The sequence below is a fragment of the Macrotis lagotis genome, chromosome 4, assembly GCF_037893015.1.
Source record: "Macrotis lagotis isolate mMagLag1 chromosome 4, bilby.v1.9.chrom.fasta, whole genome shotgun sequence".
In the NCBI taxonomy this organism is placed as follows: Eukaryota; Metazoa; Chordata; class Mammalia; order Peramelemorphia; family Peramelidae; genus Macrotis; species Macrotis lagotis.
This window is the reverse complement of record NC_133661.1, coordinates 245,189,204-245,217,079: the sequence shown is the minus strand read 5'-3', so window position 1 is coordinate 245,217,079 and position 27,876 is coordinate 245,189,204. Positions and strand designations below refer to the sequence as shown.

At 37.7% G+C, this 27,876-nt stretch overlaps 1 long non-coding RNA gene across 4 annotated transcripts in view; it reads left to right on the top strand.

The window, feature by feature from the left end:
• LOC141522290 (uncharacterized) overlaps positions 1-27,876 on the top strand; it is a 119,890-nt gene that overhangs the window by 51,466 nt on the left and 40,548 nt on the right. For 3 of the 4 annotated variants that reach the window (XR_012478187.1, XR_012478188.1, XR_012478184.1), the window contains exons 7-8: positions 20,728-20,852; positions 26,840-27,416. This is a non-coding gene — a long non-coding RNA (uncharacterized LOC141522290). Of the gene's footprint in view, positions 1-20,727; positions 20,853-26,839; positions 27,417-27,876 lie in introns of those variants that run through there. The other variant, XR_012478185.1, reaches the window with a different exon arrangement.

The following is a 27,876-nucleotide window of genomic DNA, read 5'->3' as shown; positions in this document are numbered from 1 at the left end:
AAATCAATTTATTTTGTTGATTATCTAGACTTAAGGAAGTGTTAATTATGCAGATTAAATTTGAATGTTTTGCATATATTAACACACACACACACACACACACACACACACACACACACACACTCACAACCAAAACATACCTGCTAAACATTTATCAGAATACCTCTGTATTGATCTAAAACATTGCTTGAATTCAGCAGTAGAGCCAGAAAAGGCTCAGGAAATGAAATAATTACTAGATTGTTGGCCTGATGACTGGATGATGTTAAAGATGATGACAATGACAATGACAACAACAAAGATGATGATAACTGGAGTTTATATAGTGCTTTAAATTTTGCAAAGTACTTTGCTATCCTTATCTTATTTTAAACTCACCTGATCAAAATTATTTTTGGCCATATGAATCAACAGAAGTAAGTTGTAGTAATAGAGCTAGTTAAACCTTGGAAGTTTGTGAGAAGGTAGCAGATTTTCTATTGCAACTGTCAGGTCAGAGCAAAATAAAAATCTGCCTTAATACCTTTCATCCAAGAGTCATTATTAGCTATTGTTGTTTATTCTTAACCTTATCCTTTTTGTTTGATCTCTCACTTGATAGTACCCATGGAACCACTTCATCATTACTTAGAGGACAAAAATCTGAATCTTTCTCGGAGGGGCAATGGTTTTCCTTTTGGGGCAGAGTCTCACATCTATTGATTAGATTGACACATTAAATAACTCTTCCTAAAAAGAATATTACTCTCCAGGGTCAGAGAGGTAATGTGATACATCCTTACCTGCCTTAGTGAGGGCAGAAATTGTCTGGCAACAAGAATGTCAGGGAACTGAGGATGAGGTTTTCTTAGTAGGGAACTGAATTGAATCATTGTACTTGTGGCTTAGGAGACACAACTTTGAATGAAAAAAGGTAGACAGTAGCAACTGAAGTCAACCTATGCCAGATCTATTCCTTTGTCACTGTAGGCATGAGATTTATAATGCTTAGTTGTAAACCCATGGCCACTAAAAAGATCTGTGCTGTCACTGATATTCTCTCCATTCACATAGATAACAATCCCTTAAGAGTTGTGCTTTGAACAAAGACCAAAGACTATTACCTTCAATTTAGAAAAAAAAATCCATATCTTATTATGTAATTTTGCTATCTCTTATACTTTATTTTTCTTCCTTATGGATATGATTTCTCTCTTATCACAATCAACAGAGATCAATGTATACCATGGAAACAATATATAGACTAACAGACTGCCTTCTGTGGGGGGTGGGGGGGAGGGAAGCAAGAATGAGGGAAAAACTTTTCTGGAGAGCAATTTGGGATGATGCCCAAAGGGCAACAAAATGTGCGTACCCTTTGACCCAGCAATACTACTACTGGGTCTATACCCTGAAGAGATGATGAAAAAGGGTAAAAACATCACTTGTACAAAAATATTCATAGCATCCCTGTTTGTGGTGGCAAAAAAAATGGAAATTAAGTGAATGTCCTTCAGTTGGGGAATGGCTTAACAAACTGTGGTTTATGTATGTCACGGAACATTATTGTTCTATTAGAAACCAGGAGGGATGGGAATTCAGGGAAGACTGGAAGGATTTGCATGAACTGATGCTGAATGAGATGAGCAGAGCCAGAAAAACATTGTACACCCTAACAGCAGCATGGGAGTGATGATAACCTTGATGGACTTGTTCATTCCATCAGTGCAGCAGCCAGAGACAGTTTTGGGCTATCTGCAATGGAAAATACCATCTGTATCCAGTGAAAGAATTATGGACTTTGAACAAAGACTAAAGACTATTACCTTCAAATTAAAAAAAAACCGTTATCTTATTATGTAATTTTACTATCTCATACTTTATTTTTCTTCCTTAAGAATATGATTTCTCTGTCATCACATTCAACTGAGATCAGTCTATAACATGGAACCAATGTAAAGACTAACAGAATGCCTTCTGTGGGGGGAGGGGAGGGAAGCAAGAATGGGAGAAAAAATGTCAAACTCAAAATAAATAAAATCTTTCTAAAAAAAGAGTAGTCACGGAAGAAATATTCATTGCCAGATGACCTATTTTCTGGTGATGAACCTCTCACACTTAATTAGATCAAGGCAATAGACTCATTGTCCATGCTTGATGTCCAGTTTAGTAAGATGACTAGATGGGAGTGATGATCAACCTTAATAGACTTGCTCCTTCCATCAGTGCAACAATCAGGCACAATTTTGGGATATCTGCAATGGAAAATACTACCTGTATCCAGAGAAAGAATTGTGGAGATTGAACAAAGACCAAAGAATAATACCTTAATTTAAAAAAAATTATCTTATTATGTAATTTTGCTATCTCAAATACTTAATTTTTTTCCTTAAAGTGCCAGGGGCCAAGAAGCCCCCATAAAAAAGAGCAAATAAATTCCAGACATACCAGGAGCCAAGAAGCCCCCTGTCAGATAAGATAAAAGGAGCAAACAAAATTCCAGGCATACCAAGGGCCAAGACAAAGAAAAGAGGCCTCACCCTCCATTATCAAGAACAAACAGATCACAGACTATCCCTTCTCTCAGGCCAAGGCATACCAACTCCACCCCTAAGCTAATCCCCTTGTTCCTTCTCCACAATATAAGCATGTACCTTTTCTCAAATAAACTCAGACCTTATCCACCATCCTTGGGTCTCACTCTCCTTATTCTCACCCATTCCATTTCAGGCTGGGTCCTCCTCGACACCCCACTTTTCTGCCCCAAAGGTCGGGGCACGTTGCGCCCAACGTGGGGCTAGTCAACAAAGGAAAGTCATTTCTCCAAACTGTCCTCTTGGGCCTAACACCTGCTTTCCCCAACATGAGCACTTTAATAGGAGCTCTCAGATTACCAGCTTCTTTTTCCTCTGATTTGGGGAATAGTGTGCATGAGACTAAGTGTGGCTAATTGCAAAAAATAATCTCTTCAAGAAACCTTCATTACAAAAACTAACTTCCCCATTACCAATAAAAGGGGTTCAAGTTTAACAGGCTCAAATAGGAGAAAAATCCATCGATTAGGATTTAGATGGCACAAGTTAGCTCCCATCACTTGGGCCACTTGTTCTAATACGAGGGTCCCTGCCACACCTGTCAAGTCCAAGGGGTCACCTGGGAAACCTGGAGAGTGAAGCCTCCCTTCATTTAATCCTCCTCGGAGCTCTCATCTGTCTTTTCATCTGTGGCTACTTTCCAGTTCTTCTGCTTGCTTGTCCTCTCTTGTACCTCACTCTTCCTCTTTGTTGGGGTGATGTGATCTTTCTGATCCTTTTTCCTTTTGGTTTTCTTCAGTCGCCGCCAACTATAGCCTCACTCAGAATTCTTGCCAGACTAACAACCAATGGTGCAACCCCCTGGAAATTCAGTTTACTGCGAAAGGGAAAGAGGCGCGTGGATGGGAAAAGGGATATACCTGGGGACTCCGATTATATAAGTCTAAATATAACCCTGGAACTATATTCACCATCAAACTCACCCAAACCATCCCCACACCCTCCCAACTGGTGGCCATTGGGCCTAATGCTAACATCTATAATACCAGACCCTTGGACCAACCTACTCCCAGCACCCCTGTCTCCCTTGACACCGTCCCTTATAGACCCACTCTCCAGGCTAGCGGTCCCTCTACTGCCCATATCATACTTACCCTCATTAATGCCTCTGTGCAAGCTTTGACCCAGATACAAAATTCTTCATTGGAAGAATGCTGGATCTGCTATTCCTCTTCCCCTCCCTTCTATGAAGGTATTGCTCAATTCGGGAACATCACACACTCCAACAGAACAGATGATCTCAGATGGGGCACTGGGGAATCCCAAGGCCTCACTCTTGCAAAAATCTCCGGTCAGGGAAATTGTCTCCTTGGCCCGCAAATGCTCCCCCCTCTTCAGCTAGACACAGTATGTAACCAAAGTACACTTATTAATACTTCCTATAGATATGCTGTAGCCCCTCCTAATACCTATCTTGCCTGCTCATCAGGACTAACCACCTTTGTGGACACCAAACAATTCCTTGAGAAAAAGGACCTATTGCGTCCTTGTCTCCCTTTTTCCTCACCTAACTGTCCACTACCCGGAGGAATTCCTCCAATTTTGGGAACATGGAAGGGGTACCCTTATCAGAGACAAAAGAGAACCCCTGACAGCAGTTACACTCGCAGTCCTGATTGGACTTGGGTTTGTTGGCTCTGGTACAGGTATTGCCTCCTTAGTCTCCTCCAATGCACAGTACACCCAGCTTAGCTCTGCTATTGATAAGGATCTCTCAGAACTTCAAGCAGGGTTAGAACACCTAAAAGATTCTGTTGCCTCTCTAGCTGAAGTAGCATTACAAAATAGACGCGGTCTTGATTTGTTATTTTTACAACGGGGGACTCTGCGCGGCACTAAAGGAAGAATGCTGTTTTTTTAAGGATAAACTTGGCCTGGTAGAAGACAGTCTGCAAAGGGTTAAGGATAGCCTAGAAAAAAGAAAAAGGGAGAGAGAGAAAGGTGAGGCATGGTATAAAAATTGGTTTTCCACATCCCCCTGGCTCTCTACTCTGCTCCCAAGCCTTCTAGGCCCATTAATTGGCTTCCTAATTCTAATTTCTTTTGGACCATGGGCCTTCAGGAGACTGACCAACTTTATCAAATCCCAAATTGACTCAGCCCTTGGAAAACCAGTTTCGGTCTTATATCACCAATTGAAAAGCCAAGGGTCCTGTGAGGACCCCCAAATGGAACCCTTGAGGTTCGCTGCTCTTACACCTCGCCCACCTTGGTATGCGCGCATCTGCTCAAGGAAAGGCACCCCCTAAGGGCTGCAGTGATACCCAATGACGGGATTTAGTGCAACTCCATGACTTGGGAACATCAGATCCTACAGGAGATAACAAGGACCTTGCTAAGGTCCCCTCCTGGTCATGGATACCAAGCATGAAAATCAAGTTGCACAGCCTAAGACAGGGATCCTGCCCATAAATTTAAAATAAAAAAAGGGGGACATGCCAGGGGCCAAGAAGCCCCCATAAAAAGAGCAAATAAATTCCAGACATACCAGGAGCCAAGAAGCCCCCTGTCAGATAAGATAAAAGGAGCAAACAAAATTCCAGGCATACCAAGGGCCAAGACAAAGAAAAGAGTCCTCACCCTCCATTATCAAGAACAGATCACAGACTATCACTTCTCTCAGGCCAAGGCATACCAACTCCACCCCTAAGCTAATCCCCTTGTTCCTTCTCCACAATATAAGCATGTACCTTTTCTCAAATAAACTCAGACCTTATCCACCATCCTTGGGTCTCACTCTCCTTATTCTCACCCATTCCATTTCAGGCTGGGTCCTCCTCGACACCCCACTTTTCTGCTCCAAAGGTCGGGGCATTAAAGGATATGATATCTCTCTCATCACATTCAACTTAGATCAGTGTATGCCATGGAAACAATGTCAAGACTAACAGACTGTCTTCTGTGGGGGGTGGGGAGAGGGAAGCAAGATTGGGGAAAAATTGAGAGTCAGCTAGGTGGTGCAATGGATAGAGCACCAGCCCTGAAGTCAGGAGTACCTGAGTTCAAATCCGACCTCAGACACTTAATAATTACCTAGCTGTATAGCTTTGGGCAAGCCACTTAACCCCATTTGTCTTGCAAAAAACCTAAAAAAAAAGATGGGGAAAAATAGTAATACTCAAAATAAATAAAATCTTTCTTAAAAAATAAAATAAAATAAAAAAGATTAAAAAAATTAAAAAAAGATGACTAGAGCTAATGCAATGCTAGCAAAGCTTCTGGAATATGAGACTAATTCTAAGCCATGAAGAGGTATTTTAATGAAAAGAAGAGATGAAGGCAAATAATGATAATAACCATCATCATTACTTCCACTTTAAAATTTTATGACCCTTGGAAGGAACACTATCTGGACAACTGGCAATTTCATTTCCCATCAACTGTTCTGCTTGGCTTTGACTCTAAGGAACACCATGCCTTTGCCCTGGACATTCCTTTATACCCTGCTTTTCAGCTTCCTTTTGTTTGTTGTCTTTCACTTCATTAGATTGTATACTCCTTGTGGACCAGGTCTGTCTCTTTTACTCATTTGTAATCCTAGCACTTCTTGGCAAATAAAAGGTGCCTAATAAATTTATATTGAAATCTGATATCTAAATAAAGTGACTAGGATGATTAAATACTTTCCCCCTGTTGATCAAATGAGCTATTTTTTTTAAAGTGCTTAATCATGCCTGGGATATAGTAAATGCAATATAAATGCTGATTCCCATTTTCTTTTCTTTGGGGATTAGAAAGCTTTACCAACATGTTTCTATAGTTGAATTTCCTCTTTTCCATGCCCCCCCCCCCAGTCAAATCTGCGATTTCACACATGTGAAGAATTCTTAAAATGGATCTTACTTCCACTAATGTTTATCAGTAATTAATTTATAACTTATGGTCTTAGAGAGTTGTCTGGGATTCTACAAGATTAATTATATTATCTTGGCACACAGCAAAGATGTGTGAGAGGCAAGACTTGAAATCATATCTTCATGACTCCTAGGCTAGCCCACTAATGCTATCTTTCAAACTGAGCTTAACCAGAGGAGGATTCAGGCTTTGCTATCCCAGTGCAATGTGATGGCATACACTTACAATATTCTCCCTGTTTGCTTTTTTAAACTGACTTGGTTCTTAACCTCTTCGTGGGGTTTTGTAACTAGGGCAGCAAGACTATAACATTGAATAATGGCAATGTGCCAGAAACATTTTCTTCTCTACTTTTCAAGTTACCTAAGGATAGTGAGAGAATCCTTGTCATGATAATGTTCTCTATCTTGAGAACTCTGCCTGGGGAAGCATGAAGTACTTAATAAGAGACATACTAGACTGTATCAAATATGAACTAGGACTATAAATTTGAAATCTGGAGCTAAGAGACACTTTAGAGATCATTTAATCTAACCCCCTGATTTTTGTAGATGATGAAACTGAGACCCAAGGAGATTAGGTGGTTTGTATAATGATACATAGCTAGGAAGTAACCAAACCAGAAACTGAGTACATGCCTGACTACAGCTTCATATATTTTCAATTATATCCTGCCTCTCTTAGATCAAGTAGAATATTTTTCATTTAAATTGAACTCACCTGGGGCGGCTAGGTGGCATAATGGATAGAGCATTGGCACTGGAGTCAGGAGTACCTGGGTTCAAATCTGGTCTCAGACACTTGATAATTACCTAGCTGTGTGGCCTTGGGCAAGCCACTTAACTCCATTTCCCTTGCAAAAAACCTAAAAATAAACAAATAAACAAATAAATAAATTGAACTCACCTTTATTAAGTTTCTACTGTGATGTGAAGTTGTAAGAGGCCCTGGAGTTGTGAATATGAAAACAAAACAATCCTTACCTTCAAAGGGGTTTACATTTTAGAGGATAAAAACATGTACTCAGATGTATATATATATATGAAGTATATACAAGTAAGAAATAAACAGTAATTTTACAGTCTTAAAATAAATGTTATTTATAATAAAGAAAAAATTGATTTTTTTACTAAAGATTTTATTTATTTTGAGTTTTACAATTTTCCCCTAATCTTACTTCCCTCCCCCTACACCCCACAGAAGGCAATTTGTCAGTCTTTACATTGTTTCCATGGTATACATTGATCCAAATTGAGTGTGATGAGAGATAAATCATATCCTTAAGGAAGAAACATAAAGTATAAGAGATAGCAAGATCAGACAATAAGATATCAGTTTTTTTTCTAAATTTAAGCTAATAGTCCTTGGTCTTTGTTCAAACTCCACAGTTGTTTCTCCATTACAGACAGCCCCAAATTGTCCCTGATTGTTGCACTGATGGAATGAGTGAGTCCATCAAAGTTGATCATTGCCCCCATGTTGCTGTTTGGGTGTACAGTGTTTTTCTCGTTCAGCTCATCTCACTCAGCATCAATTCATGCAAATCCCTCCAAACTTCCCTGAATTGTTCTAAGAGAACAATAGTGTTCCATACATATACCACAGTTTGCTAAGCCATTTCCCAATTGAAGGGCATCTGCTTAATTTACAATTCTTTGCCACCACAAACAGGGCTGCTATGAATATTGCTATGAATATGCAAGTGATGTTTTTACCCTTTTTCATCATCTCTTCAGGGTATAGACCCAGTAGTGGTATTGCTGTATCAAAGGGAATGCACATTTTTGTTGCCCTTTGGGCATAGTTCCAAATTTCTCTCCAGAAAGGTTAGATGAGTTCACAGCTCCACCAACAGTGTAATAATGTCCCAGATTTCCCACAACCTTCCAACAATGATCATTATCCTTTCTGGTCATATTGGGCCAGTCTGAGAGATGTGAGGTGGTACCTCAGAAAAGCTTTAATTTGCATTTCTCTAATAAGTAATAATTTAGAGTAATTTTTCATATGACTAAAGATTGCTTTGATCTCTTCATCTGTAAATTGTCTTTGCATATCCTTTGACCATTTGTCAATTGGGGAATGGCTTTTTTGAAAAAAATTGACTTTTAATAAAAAAAAACCTGCCTTCTCTCACTTCTCTCCCCCTCCTACCAATTAAGAACTAAAAAAAATAAAGCTCCTGCCACAAACATGAAGTCAAGCAAAATAAAATTTCTGCCTATGTCCCCAAAGGGAATATACACAAACCCACATACATACACACACACAAACACACACACACACACACATATATATATATACACGAATGTATATATGTGTGTGTGCATGCACAGTTTTCTCATTCTGCACTGTGTTTTTCATCTGTCTATAAGGTGGTAGCTATTATGATGCATTATAAGTTATCTGGAAGCATAGTTGGTAGTTGTCTTTGTAATATTGTTGTCATATAAATTGTTCTCCTGGTTCTGTTCACTTCATTTTGGTTCTGTTCACTTCATTTTGCATCAGTTCATGTAAATCTTCCAAGGTTTCTCTGAAACCATTCCCCTTCATCTTTTCTTACAGCACAATAATATTCCATCACATTCATATACCATAACAAGTTCATCCATTTTGGGGCATGCCCTCATATTGCAAATTATTGAGTTTTTATCGAGTTCTCATAAACCAACTCTGATATTTATAATATTGAAGGATGAGAGGGAGAGGTCTATATTTGTAATTTTGTTGGTGTAGGGAACTCCCATTGAGGAAATTCTCTCTACCAAGATATCAGAAAATTATAGTCTGAGATTTGCCTGGAGCATTTAGAGGTTAAATGACTTCCTCAGGATCACATAGCTAGTATGGGTCAGAGGAAGACCCTGATCCTAGGAATTTTTGATTAAAGATCATATTTCTATCTACTGTTTACATGACTTCTACTATATAGTTATATCTATAGATGGATAGATTGATAGATAATTATATATGTGTATTTACATATATATGTGTATCCATGTATGCATGCACATACACATATAGATAGATTTAAGAAGTGATGCAACATACAGAATCAGCCCCAAAGTTAAGGGGACTTGGACTCAAGTCCTACCCCTAACACATAATGACTGTTTAATCTCTAGTCACTCACGGCAACATTTTTTAAATTTTTTAAATTTATTTATTTTGAATTTTACAATTTTTCCCCTAAATCGCACTTCCCTCCCCCCACCCCCCACAGAAGACAGTCTTTAGTTTTTACATTGTTTCCATGATATACATTAATCTAAGTTGAATGTGATGAGAGAGAAATCATATCCTCAAGGAAGAAAAATAAAGTATAAGAGACAGCAAAATTATATAACAAGATAACAGTTTTTTTTTTAAATAAAGGTAGGGGGTGACTAGGTGGCACAGTGAATAGAGCACTGGCCCTGAAGTCAGGAGTACCTAGTTCAAATTCGGCCTCAGACACTTAATAATTACCTAGCTGTGTGACCTTGGGCAAGCACTTTACCCCATTTGCCTTGCAAAAAATAAAAAACAAATAAATTGAAGGTAATGTCTTTGATCTTTGTTCAAACTCCACAATTCTTTCCCTGGATACAGATGGTATTCTTCATCATAGATACTCCCAAATTGTCCCTGATTGTTGCACTGATGGAATGAGCAAGTCCATCAAGGTTGGTCATTGCCCCCATGTATGCTGTTAGGGTTTACAATGTTCTTCTGGTTCTGCTCATCTCACTCAGCATCAGTTCATGCAAATCCTTCCAGTCTTCCCTAAATTCCCATCCCTCTTGGTTTCTGATAGAACAATGGTGTTCCACATATACCACAGTTTATTAAGCTATTCCCCAATTGATGGACAATCACTCAGTTTCCAATTTTTTTGCCACCACAAACAGGGCTGCTATGAATATTTTTGTACAAGTGATGTTTTTACCTCAAAGCAACATTTTAACCCAGACAGAAGGTTACCTGTCTATCCTTCTATCTATCTTTCTATCTATCCATCCATCCATCCATCCATCCAACCATCATCCACCCATCTATCTCTATCTATCTATCTATCTATCTATCTATCTATCCATCTATCTATTTTTCTTTCTATCTATCTATCCATCTATCATCTATCTATCTGTAGGGTTTGGGATTGAATCTGTAATACTAGGGTCCTCCACAGTACACATTTATTTACCATGGTTTTATTTTCAAGGAACTTGATTATCTAAATATTGTTATTGATGTATATTCATGAGATTCAATGAGATTCATTCATTGAACAAGCATTTTTTTACTATCTAATATGTACAAAACATAGTGCTGAACTCTGGCATTAAAAACAGTGAAGGAACTTAAAGTCTACTGAGGCCCAAGGGTAATAAGACTGATTATGTGCAGCAAACAATACTACATGTGCATAATGTAACCATTTTATTTATTGTAAGTATCAATAATCTTTCATTACATTTAAAAAGTTTTTAACATAGATTTAACACTATTCTACCTTTCAGTTCCCAGGAGTATATTACAGTAAAAATTCAACTGAAAAAAAATCACTTTGGGAATAATAATGATAGCTATTTATAGGTTCATCCCTGTGGACTGAGGGGACTAGGACAAATTCTGTTATGTCCAAATTTCCTTGTCTTTCTTCAGTAATGTTTTCATATAAGAAAAAAGTTTAAAATTAATAAGGAAAATGAAAAATAAATGCTATAGCAAAGACAGCTTTCAAATGAAAAGGGAGTGAAGATATCTATCAAAAGAGCAATAGATGGCTTGAAAGGACTATACAGAATTGGAGAAGGGGGTCTTGTTAAATAGCCAGTGCAATATCTTAATATATCTATATCTATATATGTATAAATATGTGAATTTTGTGTAAATACATGTATATGATATATACACATGTGTATAAATACATGTGTATTATAATACTGTGATTTGTGTGTATATGTCTATAGAATGTGTGTGTGTGTGTGTGTGTGTGTGTGTGTGTGAAACACATGCTTCTCTGGAAATGTGCAGTCATACTAACATGGAGACACCCTTAAGGGACTTTTTGAACATGCCAGTTTGCCTGAAATGGATCCCAATCCATCTCCTACCAAGTGTAGGGTGTAGCCTCCTTTGGATGACCACTGTTGTCTTTAAAAACTGGCAATTCTGAGCCATTCCCTCTCTTTCTTTTTTTACTCCTTTTTGGCAACTCTTATCTAATGCATCCAGAAGGTAAAGAACCCATGACTAAGACCCCAAAAATTAAACAGTTGAGAGGGAAAGTATTTCCTTCCCCTGATCCCTCTCTTTTTCTCAAGTTCTGAGAAATGGTCCTAGAATTGGAAATATCTATTCTGTCTTGTTTGTTCCCCTCAGTTTCAGGTGCTGCAGGTAATACTCACAGGTCCTGAGAGTGAAACCATGATGATCTTGGAGTGAAGCATGGGAGACTCGAGAAGCCAAGGGACTAAAGATTGAAAGGGATTTGGGACTTGGATCTGGGACTGTGCTCTATAAGAACCAAATTAATACATGAATTTAATCTACTTCTATTTAATCTACTTCTCCAGAGTTAATCTATGAATTTAACCCTCTTAACTTTTCCAGAGACCAAAAGGAGGAGATTATGCCTATATATGAGTTTGCATATTTGTGATTATACCTTTCTAAATCAATTTGCATTTTAAAAATCATTGTGACTTTTAGTGGTTAAATGAAGCTGGAATACAGGGGGCCACCCTCTTGATGGCACTTGGGGTACTTGGAGGACCACCATCAATGGGAGCTGGAATCATTTGCAGAGAACCTAGATACTTCAGTCCCCTTTAAGAATGCCAAAGAACCCTGGTAAGGGGGGAGGGGTTAAATCAAATCTACCTGACAGTAAGGGCCAGAGTAGTCTATATTACATACATATATACACAATATATGTAACATGAATATGCTTCAGATTCCTCACCATATTTGCCTTTAAAAAAGTAGTAGAATATCTCATACTTTATTTTTCTTCCTTAAGGATATGATTTCTCTGTCATCACATTCAACTGAGATCAATGTATAATATGGAACCAATGTAAACACTAACAGAATGCCCTCTGTGGGGGGTGGGGGGAGGGAAGCAAGAAAGGGGGGGATTTTAAAACTCAAAATAAACTCTTTCTTGAAAAAAAAAGAAGTGGTAGAAGTTGATGGACCTGTTTTTCACTCTTAAAATTTCTCCCTTACAGCTCGAGGAATCTAATAATTGTTAGCTACTCAGGATAATGGGGAACAATCTCAAAAAATGGAATGCCTAGAAATTTCCCCCAAGACTACTGTAATTGTATAACACAAAGACCACAGAGGGAAGAAGCAGCTTAGACTGCTCATGGGAGATTTGAGGTATTAGGGGGAGGTGGTGAAGAGTAATGACTAGACTTTCTAAGGACTTAATTTAATCAGGAGACCACTAAACAATTTGGTTCTTTTCTGTAAGGCCCAGGGGTTCATTCCACATGTCCCTTTTCCCATTCCTCCAAGGTTTTTCTTCCTTTTCCCCTTCCTGTACCACTAGCTCTAATACTTCTTGTTTACTCCTCCACTTTGAGCCCCCCAGGCTGTCTCAAAGACAGGATGATTTTGTACACAGGATGCTGAAAACCTTCCTATCACCTCTTTCTTAGTTCTAGCTGTGAAATGAACTTGCTAATATTTAGAGAGCCACAAACCTTTTCCTCCCTGGACACGGTGCTTTGAATCGATCTGGCTGGGTGAGCTGCGACAAACCCCACAGAAAAAAAATCAGCAAATTTAAAGCTTTGTCCGAGGTCTTGATTCACCATAAACCAAGTTGCTGTTAGCTGGCATTGACACTCCTACTGTGGTTGATACTGGGATTTATTGACTTACCCTAAGATGTTGATATTGACCAAGACTAGTTCCAAATGAAAAAGCTTTTGGCAATATATCTTTATTGCTCAGGTAATCTGAAGGTTCACTAATCCCTCTATATCTGCCCAGAGGGTCCCATTTATAATATTACAGAAATTCTTTTGGATAGAGAGATAAACAAATCCCTTCCATTTAGACTCCTAAAGAAAGGTATCCTAGATTAGGAAGACCCAAGTCCCAGATGAGAGTTGTTTTTTTTTTAATTGTTGATTTTTTTTTTTTTTTTTTGTCCTTCATTCTCAAAGAAGACCATGTCATCAGGGATGCCATGACAAGCAAATGGATTGTATTTGAGTGAGGGGGATGCAGTGCAAAGTCACACCAGCCTCAGCTGGTATCATCTGGATCCAGGGGCCAGATATGAATCAGGACCTAGATGTGAGGTGACCAAGGTTAAGTGATTTGCTCAAGGTCACACAGCTAGTAAAGGGCAACTGTCTGCAACTGGATTGGAACTCCCATTCTTCCGATTCCAAAACCAGTGCTCTATTCACTGTGCCACCTAACTGCACTTTTAAAATTGTTGAACCTGAAACAGACTTTTAAGGTTATTTGGTCTCATTCACTTATTTTACAGATGAGAGAAAATGAGACCCAGAGAGGTGTAGTGATTTGCCCAATTTCTCCCTTGCTCTCTGCCATCCTGGCCCTACAACAAGTATGTTTTTTTTTCTTTTTTTTTAGGTATGTAGAATATATAACATCACAAATATTTTTTTATTTTTTTATTTTTGTTTTTTAGGTTTTTGCAAGGCAAATGGGGTTAAGTGGCTTGCCCAAGGTCACACAGCTAGGTAATTATTAAGTGTCTGAGACCGAATTTGAACTCAGGGCTCCAGGGCCAGTGCTCTATCCACTGTGCCACCTAGTCATTCCTTACAACAAGTATGTTAAGGTGACTTTTGGTACTTGCTAATTTCAAGGTACAGTAGGAAGAGAGAACAAAAGAAAAATATATTAACTGTCAATTTATTTTTTCTCATAGATAGATTCCACAATCTTCACTTTAGGGAAGGGTATGTTAATAATACAGTCAGATGTTGCAGAAATTAATGTGTCCAGATATACCAAAGGGATGGGTGATGAAGAGGCTGCTTAGGGACGGCTAGGTGGCGCAGTGGATAAAGCACTGGCCCTGGAGTCAGGAGGACCTGGGTTCAAATCCGATCTCAGACACTTAATAATTACCTAGCTGTGTGGCCTTGGGCAAGCCACTTAACCCCATTTGCCTTACAAAAACCTAAAAAAAAAGGGTGTGAAGATGATGAGGCTGCTTTAGAGTGGAGATTAAGGGCAATTAACAGCCCAGAAGGGAGGGAACAGACCTGGAGGTTAAAGGATATGGTCTAAACTGTAAATAAAACTAGAATGTTGTCAAGGGTCAAACTAATGAGTCATAAAAGTAAAGAAATCTATAGGGATAGACAGGAGGGAAAAAGGTCAGCTAGATGACAGTAGATAAGAGTGCTGATCCTGTAGTCAGAAAAATCTGAGTTCAAATCTGGTCTCAGACTCTTACTGGTCAAGTCACTTGACCCTATTTGTTTCAGTGTCCTCATCGGTAAAATAAGCTAGAGAAGGAAATGGCAAATCAATCCTTTATCTATGCCAATAAAATCCCAATCAGAGTTATAAAGAGTCAAACACAAATGAAAAGACTAAACAACAAAGATGGAAAATAGTTCAAAATTAAGAGAAAATTAGTAAAGTTAAAATTAGTAAGGAAATAAATGGATCAGATAACACTGTGAAGAAAGTAGTTTAAGACTTCAGTAAATAACAGTTCCTCTTATGGAAAGTCTCTGATTGAGAGAACAAGCTTTCGGTGCAGGGTAGGCTGGCCATGGCATCCCCTTTCTCAAATGTCTATGCTACTGTTGGGACTACAAACTTGGACAACTTTGGCATAGAGTGGACCAAAATAGTCTTCTCTAACAATCTAATCTCACAAATTGGGCTGTATCCTTTGTCCTTTCTCATTAGGCAAGATCCAATATATTGCAATAACTTTGAATTTTTTCTGTAAAACCTGATTATCCCTTCTCCCCCCCCCCCCCCACTCCCATCTCAGGTGTAACCAGATTAGAAAAGGAAAAAATACAGGTAGTAAGTAGGACTGTCTCTTTAGCTGAAGTGTCCAAGGTCATAGTTTTAATGTGGAGTTCTCCCAGGATGTTGACTACAACTCTCCCTGACTAGAACTTATCTGCTCTAAGGACTGGTGGTATAGGGTTAGAAGTAAAGATTCACAGTACATTAGCTTGAAGAGTTAGAATTCATCTTTAGATGTTCTTAACTTAGAGTCTGTGGAGTTGTTGTGTTTTTTTTTAAAATATTTTGACACTTATATTTCATTAACAGTGCTTTTCTCTTTCCCCAAAGGGAAATAAAACTGTGCTGACCCTTTGATCCAGTAATACCACTTTACCTTATTGGACCTCAGTTCCCTGATCTCTAAGTCTATATCCCCAAGATCTCATAAAAAGCCACATGTACAAAACTATTTTCTAGCAACTCTTTTTGTGATGGCAAAGAATTGGAAATTGAGGGAATGCCCATCAATTGTGGAATGGCTAAACAAATTATGGTATATGAATGTGATGGAGTACTATTGTTCATAAGAAATAATGAGCAGTCTTTCACAACATGACTAATATTGAAATATGTTTAACATAGTTATTTATATATATATGTATATATATATATGACTTATTTTGGATTACTAGCTGTCAAGGGTGGGGAAGGAAGAATGCCCTTCTCTAAATGTTTAAAACTAACTTTATATGTAATTGGAAAAAAAGAAAGAAAAAAATCACATAAAAAAATAAAACAATAGCAGCAACAAAGATATCATGAGCAGGTGGACTTCAGAAAGGCATGAAAATATTTTGCACAAATTGATAGTGAGTGAAGGGAGCAGAAACAGGAGAATATTGTACCCATTAACAGCAATATTGTGTGATGATTAACTATGATGGACTTAGCTGCTCTCAGCAGTTCAGTGAACAAGGACAATTCTAAAAGACTTGTGATAGAAAATGTCATCCACATCCAGAGGAAAAATTATGGTGTCTGAATGCAGACCAAAACATACTATTTACACTTTTTAAAACTTGTTTTATGTTTTTTCTTTCTTTCTCATGATTTTCCCCTTTATTTCTGATTCTTGTTGATATCAAGACTAATATGGAAATATGTTAAACATTATTGTACTTGTATAACCTATATCCTATTATTCATTGTTCTGGTGGGGGGGTGGGTAAAGGGAGAGAGGTAGAAAAATGTGGAATTCAAAAAGGTTATATTGAAAGCTGTATTTGCATGTTATTGGGGAAAATAAAATAACTTTCTTTCTCTTTTTGGGTTTTTTTTTTTGGCAAGGCAATGGGGTTAAGTGACTTGCCCAAGGTCACACACCTAGGCAATGATTAAGTGTCTGAGACCGGATTTGAACTCAGGTACTCCTGATTCCAGGGCCGGTGCTCTATCCATTGCACCACCTAGCCACCGCTAAAATAACTTACAAAAAATTGTTTTCTTTGTAATTCTATTCATCATATTTTGTTCATTTAAAATTTTTTTTCCTGAGAGGAGGTTTACAGGCTCTATCAGATTGCCACTAAGTCCATGAATATAAAAAGGGTTAAGAATCATTCTCTAGGGGCAGCTAGGTGGTGCAATGGATAGAGCACCCGCCCTGGAGTCAGGAGTACCTGAGTTCAAATCCGGTCTCAGACACTTAATCATTACCTAGCTGTGTGGCCTTGGACAAGCCACTTTACCCCATTGCCTTGAAAAAAAAAAGAATCATTCTCTAGTCCAATCCTACCAATTTATACTAGGGAAAACAAAACAAAAGGAATCTACATGCCTTGGCTCATAACTTGAGAAGATTTAAGAATACTGATCAATGGACTGACTAACCATGATTCCTGAGAACCAGTGAAGAAGCATGGTGGGAGGGACAGAAAATACATGTTAATTAACTGAAAATAAAATAAAAAGAATACAAAAAAAAAAGAAAATAATTTGACTGAAGCAATGCCCATTCAGTGATTATGGCAGGTAAGAAAGAAATGAAGCAAAGAATGTTCTCTTTTGAACAGTCAAAAAAAATCAATCTGGGAGGGGAATACCTCAGGGTTTCTAGCCAAAAACAGAAATAATTGCTACTTATATTCACTCTGAGTCAGTCAAGCTCCAAACAATGATCAAATAGATTTGGTCTGGGACCTAGTGTTGGCCAATCAATGAGAGACCAGCATGGGGTCAGGAACCCAGAGATGTCTTGTACTCAGAACAGCCAAGAGACCAATGTAAGTGGATCGAAGAGTGCATGTTGGGGAACAAGGTGTAAGAAAATTTGAAAGGTAAGAGGAGGCTGTGTTATGTAGGGCTTTGAATGCTAAACAGATTGCTTTGTGTTTGCTCCTGGAGGCAACAGGAAGCCACTGCAGTTTATCGAGTGATAGGGGTAATAGGGTAGTGGAGATGGAGGGTGGAGGGTGGAGATTAGGGTGGGGATAACATGACAGCATAATGTCTGGCACATGGAGCTTAATAAATGCTTATTAATTGGATGATTGTAAAAGAAAAATTTTTATACTAATTCTCCTACCTTGAAGAATTGTTTAGAGTCTCAGTTGACAATATAATGGATATTTCAAAATATTTTTTATAAACTTTAATACTTAAAACTGTACTCAGAATTTTGGGACACTGTATAAAATACTTTACAAACTTTAACATAAGTTACTATTTTTATTGTTAATTATCTTCCGGGTGGTTAGGTAGCACAGTGGATAGAGCACTGGCCTTGGAGTCAGGAGTACCTGAGTTCAAATCTGACCTCAGACAATTAATAATTACCTAGCTGTGTGGCCTTGGGCAAGCCACTTAACCCCATTTGCATTGCCAAAAAAAAACCTAAAAAAAATTATCTTCCCACTGGGTAGAGATCTTTCAGGGCAGAGAGATGGACAAGGTGGGATATGGTAGAATAATGTATTTAGGGTAGAAAATTAGGGTAGGTCAAGAGAAGAGCATCTTTTGAGATTTTGGAGTAAGTGTGATCTCAATTTTCTTGCCTGGCCAAGAATGAAGAGAAGAGCTTCATTCTATAAAATTCTATCTTTCACAAACTAGATGTCAACAGCATTGATTCTGAGACCATCCTATAACTGCAGAGTTTGATTTGTGTGTGACTTCCCAGTACTTCATCACTTGCCTTACTTATTCTTCTCCCTTACTAATATTTCTACTTCAACCTTGAGGGGTTTAGAATGTCCAAGGGCTCACTCACATACATACTCACATTCATCTCTTGGGTTTATTTTGGTTATAAATATTAGTAACCTACAGCTTCTTACTTTTCTTTGGCTGCCCAAGGGACTCAGTGGATCATAATCCTCTTTGTGTGGAGGGGGTGCTAAAAGAGCTTTGATGGTCAGGATAGAAGACCTGACCCCAAGCAGGCAAACTTAATAAGTGTTTACCAAACAATAGAATTAGGAGGGAGGGAGACCTTTGAGAGAGTTGGGATTTTAAAAATGATTTTGTTTCTTGTTCTAATTTTTTGGGGGAGTTTAAGAGTTCTTTTTCCTACATTCCTTCATTCTCTCAAAAATTGCCAAAAAGTTTGTTTTAAGTTCTGTCTTAGCAGTTTTTCCACCCTCCCCCTCAACCCCTTCTGCTCACACCTCTCCATATGACTTCAGAGAAGAAATTCTAATGTGATTCAAGTCCATTTCATCCTTGACTTCATAAATTATCATGCCCAGGAGGCTTCTTTGAATAGCATATGTCAAAGTCACTATTTTTTAGATTTTTGGAGAGTAGCAGTAAATGATTAGAATGTTGTAAAGGACTGGAATCATATTTTGAGTGGATTTAGCATCAGAGGTCACATTTGAACTCAGATCTCCCTGACTTCTGGCCCAGTAATGCTACCCATCAAGCTACTTTGCTGCCCATATCACATAATTACCATATATCTAAATCTAGATTTGGACTCATCTTCCTAACTCTTAATCTAATGCCATGTAGCTACCTCTCAGTACAAATCCACTAAGTATGGAAATTGAATCCTACTGGACTTTTAAGTTTCTTGAGGGCAGAATGTTTGAGTCATCTTTATCTTTTCTGCAGTACATATAACAATTTTGGATATAGTAAATGCTATTATATACTTATTTAATTGAATTGAATTATAGAGGTAATTCAAGCTGCAGGTAAAGGATTGTCATCTCTGAATTTAATCTGAATATAATCTCTGAAATTCTGTCTAATTTGAGGATTCTAGAATTCTTGGAATAAAGATATTCCCAAGAGAATTTGTGATATAGATCAGTGTGCACAGGGAAAGACAACATGATATAATGAGAAGCACATTAACTTTGGAGTTAGAAGACTCTGGCTTAGAGAATAAAGGAATAAGCATTTATTAAACACCAGCTGTGTACCAGCTTCTTTACAAATAATATCCATTTGATTTTTACAAAAAAGAGAGCTGGTATCCTACTTTTTACCATAGAGAAAAATGGGCAAACAGCCTAAATGACTTTCCCAGATCACAACTAGTCACTGTCTGAGAATGTATTTGATCTCAGGTACTGACTCCAAGCCTGTCACTCTATCATTTTATGTCACTTAACAGACCTGAATTCTGGCTTTGTCATTTGGGCAACTTATTTACCTTTCTGACCCTTAGTTCCTATATCTGCTAAATGAAGTATTCCTCTAGATCTCTAAGGTACTTTGCAATATTCAGTATGAATTTATAATTGTGTCAGGATTATAAGGCCATCTTCTAGACCCAGATCACTGAGGCCGAATTGGACTTTGGGGATTGTTGAGCTAAACCAAGGCTATTGTTTCCAATGGATTAGCACTTGAGATTGTCCTCTGTGCTACAAGAAATGTCAATCATCTGGTATCATAGTTTTACTTGCTTTTCTTGTCTAGTAAATTTTGCTAATGGCTCATCTTCTTTGAGTGGCTCTGAAAAAGTAATCAATTCCTGCTGGTTGCCATAACCATGTATATCATGGGTATCTAATCTTTTTGCTCTTCTGGTCTGCAATGCCCAACAAAAACTTGTCAAAGGCCACATTCATGCTCAGAAAAGCTAAAAGGTTGGACATCCCTGAATATCATGGATACAGTGTAGCAAAGCATATCTTCTTTGGGTATTAATAGTTGATGTTTTGCCACTAAGGGTCCTGACACAACCTACATAGGCATTTGTGGTGTCAGCATGAAAGATGTACCATTGGACCTTAGGAACAAACCATGGGAATCTAGTTTAGAATCTCTGGGGTTGCAGTCTTTTAGTTCAATTTCTCCAACCTAAATGCATGATTTCTATTTTTTTTGTAAGGAGAATAAATTATGCAAACCTCATTCCTACTTGGAAATTGTCTGCTTCTTTGACTAATCCTGTGATGACCCATGAAAGGAGCTAAGAATTCCAAGAGGTCAAGATGAGGAGGGAAAACACTCCAGGTATGTGTGAGAGTCTGTGCAAAGGTAGGAAATCAAAGGATGATCTATACAAGGAATGTTGTATACAGGGAATTGACTGATCTGTGAAGTATGTGAGGAGGAGTAAGGTCAAAGCATCCTGGAAAAGATAAACTAATGTGAAGAGCTTTAAATACCAAAGGAATATGTATTTTTTCTTAGAGTCAATGTGGACCATTGTAACTTCCTGAGCACAAGTGTTCTGAAACACCTATACTATAAGTATATCAATTAAGTTGCTCTGGAGAGATACACTAAAGAGCAATGACTGGGAAAAAAGTAAGCCATTTAAGAGATTCTTGAACACATCTCTCATCTCCCAACAAGGAATGAATTGATGGATTCAAGATGGAAAATGAGACATGTATTTCTGAACATGGTAAATATAGCAATTTCTTTTTCTTGACTATGAATATTTATTACAAATGTTTTGTTTTTCTTTCTTTTCTCTATTGGAGTGGGTGGTAGGAGGGAGAGAAAAATACATTTTTGTTAATTGAAAAAATAAGTTAAAAATATTTTTCAAAAGTCACAGATAAACAGGACAGCTTTTAATGTTACGTATTCAATTTATTATATGTTTAAAAAGAAGAGGGAAGTTAAATAACTAATGCACTACTGGTGGAACCATGAACTAGTCTAACCATTCTAGAAAGCAATTTGAAATAATGCTCCCAAAAAACTATTAAACTGTGTGTACTCTTTGACCCAGCAATGCTGCTACTAGGTCTGTAATCCAAAGGGATCAAAGAAAGAGGAAAAAGGATCCATATGTACAAAAATATTTATAGCAACTCTTTTTGTAATGACAAAGTACTAGAAACTGAGGAGATACCCATCAATTGAGAAATAACTGAACAAGTTATGGCATTTGAATGTTAAAGAATATTATTGGGCTATAAAAAAATGAAGAATGAAATGTTTTTAGAAAAAACTGGCAAGACCTGTATGAACTGATGCAAAGTAAAGTGAAGAGAACCAAGAGAACAATCTACAAAATAACAATATTGTAAAGATAATCCATTTTGAAAGATTTAGTAATGTATGACCCTCTGCAAATCCAAATATTCAAGATAAAACATGCTATCCACCTCCAGATAAAGAACTGTTTAGATTCAGAATGCAGACTAAAACATTTCTTTTCTTTCTTTTTCTTCTTTTTTCTTTTAGGTTTGGGGTTTTATTTATTTATTTGTTTGTTTGTTTGTTTATTTATTTATTGCAATGCAATGGGGTTAAGTGGCTTGCCCAAGGTCACACATCTAGGTAATTATTAAGTGTCTGAGTTCAGATTTGAACTCAGGTACTCCTGACTCTGGGCCAGTGCTCTATCCACTGCACCACCTAGCCACCCTCTTTTTCCTTCTTTTTATGTGGGAAACATGACTAACATGACAAATTTGTACATGATTACCCAAATATGTAAAGGATTTTTTTCTCTAACCTTTTTCAATGAGTAGGAAAAGGAGAGGGAGGAAATTTGGAACTTAAAAAAAAGAATTTTAAAAACTCTGCTTTTATAAGAAAAAAAGCAAACTACAAGAGTCACCATTTCATACACAACCCTCTTATTCCTTTCTACAATGCATAGAGAAATGCTCATTTCATTTGATGTTTGGTATTGTCTTCTCAAAAATACCTGAGTGCTTTGCCATTCCCTTCTTGAGCTCACTTTTTAGAGATGAGGAAACTGGGGCAAATAAGATTAAGTGACTTGTCCAAGGTTACACACTGAGTAAGTGTCTGAGGTTAGATTTGGATTCATGAAGAGAATATTCCTGACAACAAACTAGTACTTTATTGTGCCATTATTATTGACATCAAGAAAAGAACCAGGAGAAATCCAAAACAAAATCCAGAGGAAGATAAAGTATTTAGGAATAGAGAAGGGACAGAGGTATTGAAAGCTACAGAAAAGTCAAGAGAAGGAATAAGGACAAAACAAGCCATGTTTATTTTTTTATTTCTTTAAAGATACCTCAAAACAGTGTATTTTAGACACAAGGAATAATTCAATTCTATTAGTTAGCTTTCTGATAGCTACTTTGCAGAATTTTGAAAGATATCTTTAAAAAGAAAGTTGAAAAGGTAATTGTATCAAATCATTGGTTACTTCTCCAGGCTTCATTGTTATAAGCACATTGAGACTGGATGATGATGATTATTTGTAATCAAAGAGTATCATGTTGTCATATACATGATGACATGTCTTGCACAATTGTGTTTATTATGGTGAGTGTTGTGAAAAGATATCTTTCTCACTTGCCTTTACCAAAACTATTTCACTCCATGATCTTATTTGATAGGAAACAGGACTTTCGGTGATGGTCTGAATGCTATGGAAGTCCATGACCCTTGAGAATAATTTTTTTCTCCCATAATAGCAAAGTACCTCAGCATTAGTGAACATGGAAAAAATAATGAAGGTTCAAGTACTAAGAGAGACAATTCAAATGATGGGTTCCTTGGCAGCAAAGAAACACTTGAAGACAATGCCAATTGTTTTAATAGATTATAGTACAATAGTGAAGACAAAACCAAAAGCAGAGGATAAAACTCTGGGCCTGGAGTAAGGAAGACCTGTATGACCTACTAACCTACTAACTGTATAACTAATAGTTATACCTCATAGGATTATTGTACATCAAATGAGTTAATACTTGTAAAGTGCTTAGTATAGTGCCTGGCCTATAATCTTCACTATATAAACACTTATTCCTTCAAGTCAGATGGCAAGGAATTAATAATTAGTGACAAAATGGTTAGTTCTTTTGCTCGCTTCCAAATATATTATTTCAACTCTCAAATTCCACATTCACGTTTGTTCTTGCTGACACTTGATTTCTAATCTTATGATAATATACTCCTAGAATATACTCTTAAATTGACTCTTCTTCCATATAATTAATTACAGAATTCTCAGATTGATTTCCCAAACTATGAAAGGACTGCAGCTCTCAGACTATGCCTGAAATAATGGAATAAGGGGAGAAAATCTCTGTATCAGTCTTTACTCTTCTCAAGCCAATAAAATCCTGAAGAAATAGAATCATTTAAGATAACTGAGAGAGAACCTTAACATGTTAAATGATACATATGATGGGAGTATAGTCCATCCAGGCTAGGACTCTACCCAATTGGAAAGATCACTGAAGCTGACGTCACAGGTTGCTTGTTATTCAGTCAATTCAGTCATTTATTGGAGTAGTTTGCCATTTTACGAATGAGGAAACTGAGGCAATTAGGGTAAAGTGACATGTCCAAGTTCATGAGGTTGGATGTGAACTCAGGATAACATGTTTAAAACCTGTTCATAACTGTGTAGAAAACACTTATTTAGCTGTGTGACCCATGGCAAATCATTTAATCCCCCTTGCCTCAGTTTCCATATCTGTAAAATGAACTGGAGAAGGAAATGCCAAATTACTCCAGTATCTCTGTGAAAAAAATCCCCAAATAGGATCATGAAGAATCAGATACTGCTGAAATAACTGAAGAACGGCAATCTACCTTACAAAATGGTTCTAAGAAGCAAATAAGATATCATCCATGAATGTGCTCTGTAGCTAGTAGGATCATGAAGAATCAGACATAACTGAAATGACTAAACAACAACCACAAAAGAGATAAAAAATAGGGACATTAAATGACATGCTTAAAGTCATTTTCCTCCACAACTAGCAAGTGATAAGCTGAGATGTAAACCCAGGTCTTCTTACTTCAAGTTAAAAGATTATAGATTTAGAGGCAGGAAGGTCTCCTTCTACAAGTGATTTGTCCCAGCTCATATGGATAGTAGGTTACAAAGACTTGATTTGAACTCAAGTCCTCTTAATTCTTAGAATAGTGAGCTGCCTTCCTTGCACATTCTTCAACATGTAACTTTTCCTAATTATAACCCATTATAAAACTCTTACAATGGAGGTAAAATTCCTTTCAGGATGTCCTAAAAAATGAATAAGTCCCCAAATGAGACTGGATTGATTAGAGCTAGGCAATCAGGGGCGGCTAGGTGGCGCAGTGGATAAAGCACCGGCCCTGGAGTCAGGAGTACCTGGGTTCAAATCCGGTCTCAGATACTTAATAATTACCTAGCTGTGTGGCCTTGGGCAAGCCACTTAACCCCGTTTGCCTTGCACAAAAAAAATAATTAAAAAAAGAGCTAGGTGATCAATAATCACTTATTAGTTATATAATATATACCAAGTATCACATAAGGCACTGAAGATACAAAAGAAAAAATGAAAAAGTCTCTGCCCTCGAGGAGCTTCCAAGGGGTGGGGCAGGCAATCACATGTACTTATAATGGTATATAAAAAATTAATATAAAGTTATTTGGTGGGGCAGGTTAGGAAAGGATGTACTAGCTGTTGGGGGCTTATGGCTTCAGTTAAAGGGTGAGACTTAAGTCCAGATAAGAAGGAAACTAAAGATTCCAAGAGACAGAAATTACTCATTACTAAATGTCATCTGAAACTGAAAAGAACACCTTCCTAAAATAACACCTTCCTGCCCCTATTCAGGGTTACAAGGTCTCTATTTAGATCCATCTAGATCATAATGGGACAGCTAGGTGGTATATTAGAAACAGTACTAAACATGGTATCAGGAAGCTTCATCTTCCTGAATTCAAATCTGACCTCAGACATTTATTAGCTCTGTGACCCTAAGCAAATTCTTAACCCTGTTTGGCCACAGTTTCTTCATCTGTAAAATGAGCTGGAGAAGGAAATGGTAAACCATTCCAGTATTTCTGCAAAGAAAACCCTGAGGTCATGAAGAATCAGACAGGATTGAAATAACTGAATAAAGCACATGTTAGTTAGAAGTCATAGGCTTTTCAATTGACAACAAAGGACATTAGAGGGGGGAGGGGAAAAGATGAGTTTCCTCTAGCCTGACCCCCCATTTCAGAGATGCAAGGAGATAGTACTACTCCTACATCCTCCTTGTTCCTCTTCAAATTTTGATTCTTCCTGCTAATTCCTACCTTTTCAAAGTCTGACTCCCCTCTTGGGGGAGTTAGAGCCCCCAAAGTCACTCAGCTTATAATAATTAGAAAACCTAACATTTATGTTGTGAAGGTCTGCAAATCACTTATATATGTAGGAGCATATAGGCCACTCATGGAGGTGTATATTAGTGTATTGGACAGACATATTAAAACACCCCCCCAAAAAATGGGGTCACATGGGAATTCAGGGAAGCCTGGAGGGATTTGCATAAACTTGATGCTGAGTGAGATGAGCAGAACCAGAAAAACATTGTACACCCTAACAGCAACATGGGGGTAATGATCAACTTTGATGGACTCACTCATTCCATCAGTGCAACAATCAGGGACAATTTGGGGCTGTCTGCCATGGAGAATACCATCTGTATCCAGACAAAGAACTGCGGAATTTGAACAAAGACCAAGGACTATTACCTTTAGGGGAAAAAAACTGCTATCTTATTATCTGATTTTGCTATCTCTTTTACTTTATGTTTCTTCCTTAAGGATATGATTTCTCTCTCATCACATTCAATTTGAATCAATGTATACCCTTGGAAGAAATGTAAAGACTGGCAAATTGCCTTCTGTGGGGGGAGAGGAAAGGGAAGTAAGATTGGGGAAAAATTCTAAAACTCAAAATAAATAAAATCTTTTAAAAAATAGGGTCACAAAGACTCAGAGCTACTAAAAACAAATAACTAAACAACAAATAATAGCATTTATATTGAATTTTAAGGTTTGACCCTTTAAACATTTTACGATGGTTATTTTGCCAACCCCCTTACCCCATAGGTTCATAGGGTCATAAATTTAGGACTAGAGGGGAATTTAGCAGCCATCAAGTCTAAACCCATTTTACAGCTGAGGAAACAGAGACACAGAGAGGTTAAGTGATTACTTGTTCAGGATCATATAGCTAGCTGTGTTTGAAATAGGATTTGTGTATATATTTAATGTTCTTTCTTTGTTTTAGAAGAGGACCAACGGGGGACAGCTAGGTGGCACGGTGGATAGAGTACTGGTCCTGGAGTCAGGAAGACCTGTGTTCAAATTTGACCTCAGACACTTATTAATTACCTAGCTGTGTGACCTTGGGCAAGTCACTTAACCCCATTGCCTAGCCAAAAAACATTTTTTAAAAAGTAGGGAGAAGAGGACCAATGACATCATGGATGATGTCTTGATGCATGTAAATTTAGATTTAAGTGAGCTGTACAAAGTCTTCAGACACTTCTGTCCTGCCACTGGACTGCAATGAAGTTAAGACATAATTGACCTTGGTGTTTTCAACATCTGATTGAGTTCTAAGCACTACAGAGCATGTACTTTCAGCTACCTTCATGACTAGGTTATTAGGACAAAATGTTCTCATTTACCAGGGAAGTCTTCACATGTTTGGGACAGATAATCCTCTAATTTGATGATTGGTTTCAGACCTCTCAGTCATCCTCAACCTGGTTTAGTCGTGTGCTGAGAGCATTACTGGTGTGGGCCTCTGCATTCGTTTTTTTGGAATCACAGATGAGAGTCAGGTGACAAGAACACACCGAAAGTGGAGGAGCATCCCTGAATAGGGCTTGGCAAGCCCTTCCACCAGAGGGGCTTGTCTATACATCAGTATATACAAAGTGTCCAAAGGTTTTAGTGCTGTTTTAAGCTTTTTATAACTTAAAGATTTTGGGGACACCTTGAAATATTCAAATATTTGAATGAGCAATGAGTTTTACCCTGAATAGACTAGAAATAACAAAAATGGATTGTATTGACTTTGGGAAGTTGCCAAGTTGTTTTAATGACTCTGACTCCCTGAAATAGAGGGCCATCTTTTCAATTCTCAACTTCTCCTGATGTTGGTGGATGACTGTGAGTCATGAAACACAACAGCTTCCAACGAATTGACAATGATTATCACCTAGAGGACAATGGAGAGGCACATGGTGGGTGTGAGTAGGCTGCAACATATGACAAACAAGGAATTACACAGTTGAAACAGAGTAAAGCATGTCACCA